The sequence below is a fragment of the Zingiber officinale genome, chromosome 2A (genome assembly GCF_018446385.1).
Source record: "Zingiber officinale cultivar Zhangliang chromosome 2A, Zo_v1.1, whole genome shotgun sequence".
Classification (NCBI taxonomy): Eukaryota; Viridiplantae; Streptophyta; class Magnoliopsida; order Zingiberales; family Zingiberaceae; genus Zingiber; species Zingiber officinale.
In genome coordinates this window covers 65,110,903-65,126,259 of record NC_055988.1, presented here as the reverse complement: position 1 = coordinate 65,126,259, position 15,357 = coordinate 65,110,903, and the positions used below count along the sequence as shown (strand labels likewise).

Genomic DNA, 15,357 nt, shown 5'->3' with positions numbered 1-15,357 from the left:
TTCATTGAGTACCCTTAGAGAGAAGGGCACTTGCTCCTCAGGCACTTCCCTTAGCTCCTCCCGGAGAACTACGACTTTCCCCTTCTTTGAATCTCGAGGAGGGGAACTCTCGGCCATGGAGGCCTGCGATTGTTTTTTCTTATTATAATAGGTCGGGCAGGGCTCTCGATAGAAGGCTTGAGGAAAGTCCTTGGACTATTTCCTCTTAGACCCCCTGTCAGAAATGTCGGTTTGGTCTTTTGAAACTGCTGGCATCTTGTGTGGATGTGAAGTAGTGGTCTGTTTTTCGAAAGTTGCTCACATCTTGGTCTCCTTGAACAATTTGTACTCTCCTTCTGTCATAGTGATGTTGATCCTTCTGATATCCTCCATCTTCATGCTCCAGAACAAGTGAAGGAAATTTCCACAAATGACATCAAATTGATCCTGTTTGGAATCTGAGTCAGATGAAGGCCGACTAAGATGTCGTTAGTGCTGACGGAGAGGCGACGGGGACACACCTAGCGTATGTGCCCAGGAAAGTGAACCCCCACATGGGACTGAAGGATGGTGGTGATGAAATCAGTGGTACTTAGGCTCTGTGCACACTCAGACAAGCACACGGAACGTTAGAGACCATAAACGAGGGAACAAGTCCCCAGCGCAGGCCCTACGACGCTCAAGTCAGGTACTTTTTCCCTAGAAGAACAGTATACGAAGGAAAAAAGAAATGTAGAAGATGAGTGTGAATATGCACGTACCTAGATAAGGAAGAGGACCTCCCTTTTTATATAACAATGTGTACCTTTGGAGCCTAACCGATGTTAGAGAATCTCGAGTGTTAGGACCTGTCGAGCGATAAAGGACACGTGGTGCCCTCTTATTGGTTGAAAGAATATTCCATTTGTAACTGATAGCAGACCACTGGAATATTCCCTGATGTATGGTAGTTATTCCCTGACAAGAGATTACGATTCCCTGACATTATTGTTGCCTAGTGCTTTCTTTCTTGCTCGGGTTTAGCTACAGACAGCTCGAGATGACCGTTCGAGTGTGCCACCTAGCTCGAGTCTTGATAAGAAGGACGAGCTGTGCTGAGGGACCCATCTTTCCCGTTTGTATCGCTATATGGCCGATTAAGAGTTGTCTTACTAAAAGTACCAGACTGGTTATAAGGACCAAATTGAGGAAACTCGACCAGTCGGGGTAAATCAGACATTACCTCGGACTGCACCTTATGTCTCAGATCTGAGACCCTGATCTGTCTGTACCCGACTAGGAATTATGTGGCTGATGACATCAGGCTGTCTAACTCCTTCTTTTCTCTCCTAACTGCTGGATGTCACATCCCTTTCACTTTTGACTAACACGTTCCCTTGACTTCTAACTGCCATGTCTATGCGGGGCCCTTACTTATAGGCTGTATCAGTGGGCAATGTTCATAAATGTCACTAACGGGAAGCATGCGACGAGGAGCATTATCATCTGAGTCACTTGTTAATGGCGACGAGGAAGTAGGCTGACATGGTGATGACAGGCTTGCATTATTCGAGGATCCAAAACTAGAGAGCATATTATCTTCAACCGATGAAGCTTCCAAGATTAGAGCAGCAACCTGAGGTGATTCTGATGGTATAGGAGAGTTATTAGAGAGCTCCGGAGCAAGACCTAGGATATCATCACTTCTGACAATATTAGGTGGCATTCAGAATATACCACTTGTATCTGGAGGAGAGATCGATGAAGCTACTAAAAAAGGGAATAGAGACTCATCAAAAGTAACATGTCATAAAATATAAATTCATCCTATTGGTATATGCAAGCAACGATAACCATGGTGCAAATTGCTATAACCAAGGAAAATACATTGTAGTGAACGAGAGTCAAGTTTGTGTTTAGAGTAGGGCGTAACCATGGATAACATGCGCAACCAAAAATTCGAAGGAAAGTGTAATCAGCGGTTTGATTATAAAGTTTTTCAAAAGGACACTTATGATTGAGCAATGGAGCAGGAAGTTGATTTATGGGATACACTGCAGTGCTAACAGCTTCATTCCAAAATTTACGCAGAACCAATGCATGATTAAGAAGAGTTAAGGCAATTTCAACAATATGTCTATGTTTTCTCTTAGCAGAGTCATTCTGTTCTAAAGTGTGAGGACAAGAAACTCGATGAACAATTCCACAAGAGATAAGATGACGAAGGAGAGCTTGATATTCGCCACCCTAATCAGAATGAAAAGAGAGTATTTTACGAATAAAATATCATTCAATTTGAATTTGAAAATTATGAAATATATCAAATAATTCAGATTTCCTTCTCATAAGATAGAGTCAAGTATATTTACTAAAATGATCAATGAAGGTAATATAATATTGGAAACCTTGATTAAATAAAATAAGTGCAGGGTCTCAAACATCAAAATGAATTATTTCAAACAGAAAATTAGAAATATCATCGGATGAAGAGAAAGGTAGCTTATGACTTTTAGATTCCATGCAGACCCTACATAAATAAGATGAAGAGGAGGTAATAGAAGTAGGTAAACTATACCTATTGATGATTGACTGAACAATGCGAAGGGAAGGATGACCAAGTCGAGCATGCCAAGCTGGTTTATTTGTTTGTTCACCAATAAAAGGTTTGATTGAAGAACTTTGAAGATATTAGAGGTCATTTTTTATTCTCCCATCAAATACAATAGTATTTGTTCCTTTATCTTTTATAAGATAATGATTATGATGAAACTTAAAAATGACATTGTTATCAAGATAAAACTGACGTGTAGAGAATAAATTTTTAGTGATGAAAGATGTTGCGCATGTGAAAAGTACGATTAGATAAATGAATATATGTGTTTCCAAGATTAGCAATTTGCAAACCTGAACCATCGCCTACTTAAACTATATCTGAGCCATAATACGGCATTACATCTATAAGGATACTATAATCTGATGTGACATGATGAGTTACTCCAGTATCCATATACCAATCAGTAGATGAAAACTCTGGGGTTTTACCACGAGTAGACACGGACAAGATGACTTTAGGATAGACTTGTAGAACAAATGGTTATCTTGAAGTTATAGGACCACCAATAAAATTTGAGTCAAATCGTCTAAGACATTGAATAGCAAAATATCTAAATTTGAGACAAATTTGATATTTCACCCGAGTATATGACCAATCAAAGCTTCTAGGGCATAGATTTCTAGTATAACCAATGATGTGACAAATTTAACATCGGTCTGAACTTTACTTTTAGCCTCCTTAATGTCGTTGAGTATTTGAAATCTAAAGTAAAAATAACTTATCCTGTAGATAATATTGGCAAGGAGATGCTTGTAATGATGGTGCTCTATTTTTACGTGAGGGTATGTCTTCTTGTTGGAAAACAAAATAAGAAGCTAGTTGTTTGCATAGACCCTTGGCTAGCAGCGTCAAAAAACCAAGCGACATCAACAAACTCCGGCAGCAGCTATTAGATGGCATCACAAGAAGGAGCTTCTACCCTGTGGTCGACAGAGGCGTGCCTAGAGAGATTTTCGGCAGAGGCGATGTACAACTTGGTCGACGGTGCCTCCTTTGGCAGAAGCAGCGGTTGGATGGCAAAGCAGAGGCGCACTTATTGTTGACGAAGAAGAAGCAACCTTTGTTGGCTTGGTCATCGGCAGGGAGGAGGAGCAAGGAAAAGCGAAGAAAAGGTAGTGGCAGAAGCGAAGAAAGGGTAGAAGAAAGAATCAAGCCAGCGGCTTCAAAATCGCGTGCGTGCAGCTTCGAAATTACGAAAAAGAAGAGAGGAAAACGACGGAGGTTTAAAAACAGAGAAGGAGAGAGAAAGTTTATAAGGCAAAGAAAACAAACAAAAAAGAATAAGAGGAGCGGGATGTTGGTGCTGTAGGAGAGACAAAAAGCTCTCTCTTTGAGAAACGAGAGGGAAACAACTACTGCAACGGTAAAAGATGAAATCGCTCGCCTCTAGCATCCCCGTCGCACCCAACCCAAGGAAAACGAGAGGGAAATGGGAATAGGAGGGAAGTGGTGAGAGACAAAGAAAAAGGGAAAGAGAGATAGGATGTTGGCTATGATATCATGAAAAAACGAAGAATAGAAAGAGAATAAAATAAAATATGAGAGTAATAATAAATCTTATTATTTGTTAATAATTGTCCTAAAGACTGTACAATATATAATGTTTAAGAAGTACTTAGTTAATTGATCAATTAATAAATAATAGAATTATTCTAAAAATTATTCTGAGAATTATTCTAATAATTATAATAAAATTATTAGAATAATCCTAATATAATTTGATTTAATTTTATGATTTGATTTGGTTAATTTGATGATTATTTTTATCTTTTTAGCTCATATGAAGTTGTTGATTTTCACTTGAAGAAAAGGCAATTATAAATTATGTCAACTGAAAACTTGTTTATTACATGGAATTTTAACCTTTGGAATATTTAGCAGAATATTCATTGGAATATGCAGTAAATCACATTTTAGATGAAGATGAATTTATTCTTTTTATTTTTGATTTATTTTTTAATTAATTATTTATTTATTCTTTATCTTTTTCGGTAGCTAAATATTATGACATACGTGCCTTATCATTTTTCTTTTTTGTTCGGCAGACAAAGTTGTATATATATTTGTTAAATTATTTGAATAAGAGATGTGAATATTTTTTTCTAATCAATTTCATAGTATCATAGTCATAAAAAAAACCCTTTTTTTCCCTCCTTTATCTTTATTTCTCTTCGAATAATAAGCTCGGAGACTAGTATTGATAAGGATGTGTCTTTATCGAGCACATCCAAATGAGTCAATTCGTTCGTGATTACGCAACCCTATGGAGAAGGATCATCACTATAGATCACAAGTCATAAGTTGAATGGAAAAAAACTATCTTAGTCTCAATATGTCTTGTTGGTGATCAAAGGAAGGGTGAAACTTGGCTACATCAATGGTGAGATTCAATGTCCAAGCATAGAGGACCCAATTTACCCAAGTTGGTAACTCAATAACTCTCTTGTTATGGCATGGTTGATCAACTCAATGGAACCACATATCAGTCATTCCTATTTATTCCTATGAACTGCCAAAGCAATTTGGGATGAGGTGAAGGAGAATTGTTCAGATCTCAGAAACTCATCACAAGTCTTCAAGATAAAGAATAAACTCAAGGATATTAGAAAGGTAATTTGATAATCACTTAATATTATAATACATTGCAAACACTTTGGTAGGAATTAGATATGCATTACGAGGCAAATTGGGATGATTTAGAAGACAACATGAAGTTTAAGAAACATCTAGAAAAAGAACGCTTGTATGAGTTTTTGGTTGGACTCAACAAGTCTTGGCCGAAGGCCTCTACCTCTGATTGGCGAAGCCTTTGCAAAAATGCAACATAAAGCAAGAAAACATCGAGTCATGCTTGGTGTTAACAAGGGTCCTCATGAAATTCCTATAAATGAAAGATCTATAGACAATTGTGGATTTGTTGCAAAAAGAAATGTTAGCCGATCTATTAGATATCAAAAATCCAATTTACGTCTGCAATGTTCTCACTGCATAAACTTGGTCATACTAGGGAAAGGTACAGATGCAAAACAATTGAAGCAAAGTCAATCCGAAGTTTTCCAACCAACTATAGAGGAGTATGACAAATCAACCAACTCAGGGGTGTTTCTAAACGAGGATCAGTTCGAGTAATTGTGTAAACTATTAAATTAGCAAAATATATATAATTCCAATAATGCAACAAGTAATTTTGTTCATCAAGGTACTGCTCTTACTATAAAAAAATAAACTCCTTGAATATTTGATTCTCGTGCATTGGATCATATGACATGTAATCCATCTCTATTTTACACCTATACACCATATGATAAGATCTCTTGAGTAAAAATAGCAGATGGAATTGTCTCTCCTATTATTGTAAAAATAGCAGTAGAACATGCAGTGAAAAATGAGAACAATTAAATAATTGTAAACATTAAGAGTTACTTGGTTCGAAGCCTGTGGCGACTCCTACTCCAAGGCCCGCACGTAAGAGTGTTTTCGATGGGAAATCACTATAGTTTTGGAAAATTACAACTTTGAATTACAATATTAATGAACTAAAAAATATACCAACAAATAAGGAAGGAGAAATTAAGGCTTTCGGTTGTCGGAGTTGAGTTACGGCTTTGTCAGATAGTCCTTTGAGTAGCACACGGAAGAAGGATTGCAAGTTTGTGTTGTCGTTTGGCATCTGCTCAGACCAGCAGCCTTATATAGGCTGTTGAAGACGCCTTCAGCCTCCATAGAAGGCACCTCCAACCCGCCGAATCTGCAGCGTCGATAAGCTCCTGCGTCTTCACTGCTTATCCGCTCGAAGGCGCCTTCAAGCTCCATGGAAGGCGCCTTCCATCCAGCGTCCAAGGCGCCTTCCATCCAACGTCCAAGGCGCCTTCCATCTCCTTGGAAAGCGCCTTCGCGCCTTGCTACGCGCGACTTTGACTAACGCACCCGAGGTGCCTCTAAGTTCTATGGAGGGCGCCTTGGGTACTGTTCATCTGAGGCTTCTCTTGTGCAACTCCCTTCCTGTAAGGTATATTAGTCCACAAACAAAGTATATCCTGTAAAACAAAGTTAGCACAATAAAATGAGATAAATATAAGTACTTGACAGTCATCAGATTGTCCGATTCTGACTTTGGATTTCCCGAAAACCCAAGGTCGAACTGACACCTACCGTTCCCTCGCCGGGGAACGCGTCCTCACCTACTCCTCTTAGGAGAGTTTACCTGTTGCCAGATCGGTCCTCCAGACTGACTGGACTTTTTATCTAGGGTTACCACCCCCTAGGACCTAGGGTTACCACCCCCTAGGGTTTTCCTTAGCCTAGGGTTATCACCCCTAGGACCTAGGGTTACCACCCCTAGGACCTAGGGTTTTCAACCTACCTAACCGTAGCTAGGACTTTCTACCACCTAGGGTTACCGTCCCCTAGGACCTAGGGTTTTCCACTTGCCTAGAATCCACTATGATTTTTGCTTAAGACAACTTAGGACTTTTCTGCAAGTTCAATAAACCTTGTTAGATAACAAGACAACTTAACTTTAGATCCTTTGACATAATCAAAATACAAGTTCGATCGTCGGATACTTCCCGCACCAATAATTTTGTATTATGTATTTTATGTTCCCAAGTTAGCATACAACTTATTTTCAATTAGCAATCTAACTTATGATCTTGACTTTATTGCTAAGCTTTTGCCCAAGCAGGGATCAGAGAGGATGATTGGCATTGCTAAGTAGGATGGTGGACTTTACTATTTTGATAATGATGATCATGTGGCTCTAAGCTACTATGGCCAAGAATAATTCTTCTCCCATTTCCAATAAGGATGTAATAATGTGGCATGGTAGGTTAGACTACCCAAATTTTCATTGTCTTAAATGCTTATTTCCACATCTATCTATCAATAAGAATCCTAGTTCTTTTACTTGTGAGTCTTGTCAATTAGCCAACCACACACAAACATCATTTACATCCAAACCATACAAAAAGTGGCATCCATTTTATCTTATTCATAGTGACATTTGGGGACCTTCTCGAGTACAAAATATCACAAGTACTAGATAGTTCATTACATTCATTGATGATCACACTTGATATATTGCATCTATCTTTTCTTAGATAAAATAGAGGTTGTAAAAAAATTCAAAACTTTTGCTCTATGGTAAAAACTCAATTTCAAACCTCAATCAAAGTCCAAGGGCAAATAATAGAAAAAAATATTTTAATTCTACCCTAGGAGAGTATCTATCAACTAATGGTATCATTCATCAAAGTTCTTGCACTGACACACCACAATAAAATGGTATAGCAGAAAGGAAAAAATCATCACCTACTCGAGGTTGCTAAAGCCCTTATGTTCACTATGTATGTTCCTAAATATATTTAGGGTGAAGCTATCTTAACTGCCTCACATCTTATAAATTATCACCACAAAAAAAAATTAGAAGCAATTATAAAAGGCCTATAGCAATGTTTACCAATCGCTGCTAAACCTATTGCACCAGTTTTCCAACCGTTGCAGATGTTGGCAGTGCTAAGGGCAACTGAAGCAGTAAAGTTAACTGGTGGTTTAAACTATTTAACCGCTTTTAATCCATACCTTTAGAAGCAGTTTATAACCGTTTATAATGGTAAACAATCAAAAGCAGTTATTAACCACTTCAAATACACACCTTTAGATGCGATTATTTATTGCTTCTAATTGTTTACTATTAAAAGTGGTTATAAATCGCTTGTGAATATATCATTATGACCAGTTTAAAATTGTTTCTAATATCAAATTTGAACCAATTAAAAAATAATTTTATATCATATTTTACTTGTACATTTATCAAATTTCCAAAATCGAATGCAATACGAAATTAAATCAATTCACAATATTCATATTTCAATTCACATAACTAATTTATATTCATAATAACATATTACATTACCGACACAACATATAATGTTCATATTTCATTCCAAAATATTAATATATCTCATTTACATTTTCTCCACAATGTATCACAAACATAATTTTTTTTAATCCCTAAAATATATACAATCTTCAATAACAAGTCTCCTCCACCAAAAAAACATCAAAAGAAATCTATATTATTGCACTTCAATTTGATAGTCTAACATCGTCCACACGTAAATAATCTTTACATGGAAATTGTGACATTGCATTTGCTCTAAGTGACAAAAAGCAGAATCGGTATATTCCACACTACTATAATCCTAAAGATGTAGGAAGCTACAAAAGAAAATATTTAATATAAAAAATTGCAGGGTTTGGGGTTTAAAAATATAATTAGATTTGAAGCATCAATATAAGAATGAGCTCTAGTTTCTATAAATGCATGAATTGGAACTTTGAATTAGTTAGGTTAAGTTACTGGACTAAATGTTGCAATGAAGTTCCTGCTGCAAAAGTGAGAAAATTATGTTTGGGAGATGAATGATTAGCAACTAAATATGATACAGCTTGAAAAAAAATGTATAAGAAGTTGGAGAATATGCAAAGATAGATGGAATTGTGCCTTATTGTTGGAAATGATAAATGGCATAGTGAAAGAAATATTTGCTCAAATCAAACTCTTCCTATTAGTGGAAGCAATGCTTCTGACTCTGAGCCAACCAGTTCTGTGAAAACAAATAAATTGACTGATCAATTTTTTGAAAGGGCAACTAAGGAAGAGGTCGTATATTTTAAACTTCAAAATAATTACTATTCTTTCTGATACCTGAAAATGGAAACTTCTGCATTTTTTGGGTCAAATATACTTAACCATATTTGCAGAGGGAAATACCCATGGCGACACAGATAACAGACAGCAAAATATGTTATGTTACTCTCAGAATGTCCTATTACTTTCTGTTAAACTGATGTTGGAGGTAAATCATATATCATAGGTGCTCCAATGCTCCAACATTTGGTGCAGTTTTGAAGTTTGTCGATGAAGTAAAGGTTGAATCTAGGAGACGAAACACCACTCAGCCACCTTTTTGCATCATACATTTCATTCCATGCCTGCACTATCTCAATCTTAAAACTCGATCCTGGAATAATAGCAGATTCCATAGTCATTTCACTAAAAACTACAACCTCTGTGATGCTCATTTAATGGAAGAATGATAATATGTTATATCACAAATGACTCTTAAACCACCATACTTCTAGATTGGGAAGTAAATTGAGTGGAGGCATTATTCAATTGCCAATTGTGTCTGATCATTGGCTTGGAATGTAAAACTCGAGTCAAATTAGCATTTAGATGAACTTTGATGCCTAACTTGCACAAAGCTACCAAGAGTGGACAAATCCTTAGAAAATATCTTTAAATAAAGAGATGTGGAAAGATTTACCAGCCAACATTACTTCACAGACTTACTATCACAACCCAAAAATTCTATCACATCAACATCCTTAGTTGTTCTTTAATTAGCATGAGTTTAAAAACTGTAAGTTGCAGTTGCTAACTCGAATTCATAATGGATGGTTGCTTCAAAAGCAAGGTTATGATGATTGCTCAAAAGAGCTCAAAGGTTTATAGTGGAAAATTTAGATAGCCATGCTTATGTTAAGCATTAGCATTAACCTAAGCATTTGACATGGAGAAAGCATTAACAAAAAACTAGTGGAAATTTTTTGCAAACACCAATAGAAAATGAGAATACCTAGTCTCTGAAGATTTAGGAAGTTAAATTTCAAGACGATTGGATGAATTAACAAATTATATAATAAGCAACAATAAAGATCTTTCAAGTGTTAACATCCCAGATTATCAGCCACTATAGTCTCACGAATCTCTTAAGGATAGATCTGTTTACCTTCTTGAGTAGTTTCATTAGCACAATGACTTTTGACTATCACAGCAATATCAATTGAAGAAGCTCCAGCCAGCGTAAATTTATCCATTGCTGTCATGAGGTACTCTTCCCAGAGTGGAATGCCTAATTTGAATTCCACAACAGATTGCTCATAAAGCACAGTTCCCCCATTCAATTGAGAGTTCATCTTGAAACCCAGTTCAGCAACTTCATCATTTGAGAGATCTGTGGAATATTCTTCCAAACCCCTCTTTTACAACAATACTTTTGCCTCATTGGGCTCAGAGAGTTCATTTAATTGCTTCTCTTTCTTATCTTCCCACATTTCAGTTCCTCTTTTAATGTTCTCCTCATCATGGTTGAATAATTCTAGAACCTCTGTTGAAGGTCCTTCCTCAAAGTCTGCATTGCTTCCAATCGCATAACACCATGAAAGCTTTGCTTATTCAAACTGTTACCTAAAAATGACAATATAAAATGGTATGATGTTAATCACAAATAACAATAAGTTTATCAAAGGTGATTACAACATCTCAACAAGTTTATAAGAAGGCAAATGCTAACTACCAAATTAATTCATTTCTAACTAAGATTCGGTACTGCAGCACTAATATTTGCTAAAGTACATTGTTTGACAAACCAAACCAGGTAGCTTTTCTATTGTAGACTAGAAATTAAGCTAAAATATAACTATTAGATGAGAAAAAGTTGCAATAGAGACTTTCTCAAACTAAATGGACTAAGAAAGATAGTGACTTGCCAAATTATCTCTAATGAGAAACTAACAAAGTTAGATTTAGGAAAAGGAGATAAGATAAAATCATATGGAACGCAAAGACCATAACAGTTTGAGAAAAAAGAAAACTTTGCCCTTTTTCCTTTCCTAACAAAACAGTACTAAAGCTAGGAGATGCATCAAAACCTCTTTCTCCAAAATCATAAAGTGTATCAAGAAAATAAGTTTATAGTAGCACCACATAAACCTAAATTTGGTGTGAAAGAAATCATAGGTTGTTGATGTAAAAATACCGAAAATAGGCGAATAATAATAAGGGAATTTTCCGAAATTTTTGGAAATTTTTCTGGAATTTTTCGGAGCACGTATGGACGCGTTTACGGGGATAGAAAACGGGGTCCGGGAAAGCCTGTTTAGGCTACCCCACTGAACGAGGAAATGTTTTATTTCGTTTCCCAATTTCCTTTTTCTTATTTTTTTTTCTTTCCCTCGCCGAACCCCTCACCCGACGGTTTCCATTTCTTCCCCAATTCTTCACTGTGTCGTTCCTTCTTCACACCAGCGACGTCGACTCCACAACCCTAGCGCCGGCCACCGCGAGTCCCAGCCATCTTCTCTGCCGTGTGCTTAAGGTCTTCTCTCCCTCTCCCCGCTTAAGTCGAGATCGCGGCAACGAGAAGAGGTCAGGCTAGCCGGCGTTGCCCACCTCCGGTTCCCTTACCTGGAGAGGAAACTGCGTTGATTTTTCCCGTGCTCTAATCACTGCTGCCGCCTCCACCGCCCTGCGACCTATGCTCCGCAGCCTCGTGGAGCACCGGAACAAGGACTTCTCTTCACCGGCACCGACTACCCAGATCATTCGGCCGTCGTCCATTCATTCTTGGCTGTGATCACTTGCTAGAAGCCAAGCACCTGAATTTCCTAATTTTGGTTGTGCCCTAGTTTCTGGCCGATTTCCCCACTCACTGGAGCAGGCCACGGTTTCCAATCAGGTGATACACTAATCCTACTTTTCCCCTGATTTCCCTTGAGTTGGTTATTCTAGTGTCGTTGATCTTATTTGCCATGGCACCCTACCACAGTGACACTCTTCACCAGAGAATAGCCTGCCAATTTGGTTAGGGGTATTCGAGTGGAGATTTTGACCCCCACCTTGCTGCAATCACTGGATCTGGCAGCAATTTCGGCCACAAACCTTGATCCAGCAGTATCAAGGTAAGGATTAGGTGATTGAATATATGTGTGAGTGAAGGATAAATTGACACATAATTAATTGATAATTATTTGATCATTAGGTTTGTGTAGATTTATTTGGTTATCTGGATTTGGATCTTATAATTGTTATGTGTAATGGAATTAAGTTTGAATTATTGATCTAATGGTGGATTGGGGATTTGGTAATTAGCCCTAAATTATTTTTAAGGATTTTATTTAGCTATACAGTTAGATTTTAGCTAAATAAAAGTATATCGTTTGACACAGGATTTTGACGTGAGATGAGTATCTCGATTACCGGATATGATCCTCTTATTGGAGGCGGGTACTTTTGACTTTATGTCTTTGATATACATAGTAGTGAATTTAACAAATAGCAACAATTATGTTTCTTAATTGTTTCGGTTAGTCACTACTCGATACCTGTTACATGTTTGGTTGATTGCTTGTTTTGCATCTCATGTTATTACTTACCTGATTATACATGCTTAGGGGTAGTGATTTAACCATGCTTCACCATGTTCAGGACCTAGGTGTGATACCCTATCTGATCTGTGTATCCTTGAAATGATTTATTGATTATGGTGCACATCATATATGTATATAGATTTGGTTCAGTATATTACCATGCTTAGTGTCATGCACCATTCGCATGATTGCATGCTGTGTGATAGATTGCTCCATTATTGTCGAGCACATCGTCAGTTTCATCACTGTTCGGTGCTTCGTTGTGACGCTCATGGGTAGCGTGACGCAGCGTGGTAGCACGTCAGTTTGGCTCTGTTCGGTGCTCCGTTGGTCCGCTCATGGGTAGTGTGACGCAGCGTGGTAGCACGTCAGGGATCCCTCCAAGATGAGAGCATTGCGCTCCCCCATTTATGATTTGGGGTAGGAGTATGTGTGTACTCCGACAGCATCCCGTCCACTCGGTCACTCATCAGGGGCAGTGATGGCAGAGTGCACGGTTGTCACAGCCCTACCCACTCAGTCTCACCATTGTGTGTGACATGGCTGACTGGCGTCAGGGGTGACCATGTCATTGGCATCATATGCATGATGCATTTATTTCTTGTGATTGTGTTTGCTGCATTTATTTGTTGCATATTGGTTGGATACCCATGCTTGATATGCATACAGAATTTCTATACCTTTCGGACTGTTTATCCTTGTACCAGGTCCTGGTTAGTACAGTATTCTCCTGTTTATTTCAGTTTGCATTCACCTTTATTACGTCAGGAGACTGTACGCATGATTAGTGCTAGATGTTATTTCCTTACTATGTATATCAGCTGTACCTGCTAAGTGTTGGACTCACACCCTCCTCCATTGCTATTTTAGGTTGATGCTGTCAGGAGAGAGTTCCAGTTGCTAGTCCCCTGCAGCCCACGAGGCTGTTATTTATCTTTTGGCTTTATGTACTAGACTATGTTTGGACATGTTTTGGATACTTTGGATCCTGTATGGATTGCTTTTATTGGTTGATGACTTTCATTTGGATTTGTTTTACCGAATGCCTGCCTAGTCGGCAAAAGAGGTGAGTGGATTTATTCTGTCGGATTTGTGCTTTATGGGTGTAGTGGAGTAGGGTTATTTTTGAGTCATCGTATTACTGTTACAGTTTGTTAAATTGATATAAACTGCGTGGATGGTGTGCTTGTTTGATTATTATTATTGTTATTATTCCAGCCGCATGTGGCTGAGGTATATGGTGATGTAGTAAAGTTTCAGATTGTCCGCAGTACAGGGGAGATGCTGTCGAAATTTCTTCGGACAGAGACTCCTCCGGGGCGTGACAGTTGATGCATAAATCGTGATGAGCGATCAATCTCTACCTCGTCAATGGTGACCCGACGAGTGGTAGCCCGACGAGTGACCATTCACTGGGTGCCTTGCGAACAACGACAGTTGTATTGCAAGAGGCCGCTCACTGCCTCATTAGCGGCAGCCCCACGAGCGACCACCCCAAGAGCGGCCACTCACTGAGTGCCTTGCGAGGCAACAACATCTACATCACGAGCGGTCACTCCCTCCCTCCTCAGCAGCGGCCCCACGAGCGATCTCCCCATGAGTTGCCGCTCACTGCCTCGTGAGGCAACGACCACCCCATGAGCGGTCGCTCACTGCCTTGCGAGGCAAACGCCGCACCGATGTTCATTGCATTACCGATCGTTGCCGCGCAATGTTCACTGCATTGCCAATCGTTGTCTCTCAATGTTCATTTCCTTAATAAATTTAGGATTATTAGAGAATTTTCATGGTGGCAAAAGGCGAATACGCTCGCCCCAGTGTTAGCCAATTCGTCCCAGGAATAACACGGAGGAGGTAAATCACGGGTGGCTACTAGCCTTTGGAATAATGACTAGCACATAAGGGAGGTATTTACTTCGACTTTGCCGAGATTCGAACCCCAGACCTCATGATGGCAACACTTCATGTGCTAACCACTAGACCCATCCGAGGGAACACCTAGAGAATTTTCATGATGGCAAAAGGTGAATACGCTCGCCCCCAGCGCCCCCGCCAACCCGTCCCAGGGCCAACACGAAGGAGGTAAATCACGGGCGGTTAGCCTTTGGAATAGTGACTAGAACATAAGGGAGGCATTTACCTCGACTTTGTCGAGATTCGAACCCCAGACCTCATGATGGCAACACCTCATACGCTAGTCACTAAACCTATCCGAGGGGGCACCTAGAGAATTTTCATGGCAAAAGCGAAATATTATGCAATTTTATGTTAAAATTTTGATTAATTAAGTTAACAAGATGGTAACACGGGAAGGAAGATGAATGATATAGGGCAGGGATTTAAAATTTTGGGATGAAAGTTCCAGGGAGAAAAAGTAAATATAAAGTTGTATTTTTATTTTATTAATATTAATATTATTATTTAACCGATTTAAATTTAATTGTTTTATAAATTTTTTAAAAATATTAATATTATATTCTATAAATGTTAATATTAATTAAGGATATTGTTTTTTAATAAAAAAAGTAATAACAAAAATAATAATGTCTAATAACAAACAAATTGATAAA

At 38.3% G+C, this 15,357-nt stretch overlaps 1 long non-coding RNA gene across 2 annotated transcripts; it reads left to right on the top strand.

The window, feature by feature from the left end:
* The first annotated feature begins 11,149 nt into the window (after nt 1-11,149).
* LOC122039678 lies at nt 11,150-13,825 on the top strand. Of its 2 annotated transcripts, none has more exons than XR_006128322.1 (3): nt 11,150-12,096; nt 12,187-12,319; nt 13,658-13,825. It is a non-coding gene; the product is annotated as an uncharacterized LOC122039678 (long non-coding RNA). The 2 variants fall into 2 exon arrangements; XR_006128323.1 differs by lacking the exon at nt 13,658-13,825 and adding an exon at nt 12,587-12,641.
* Nucleotides 13,826-15,357: the final 1,532 nt, after the last annotated feature.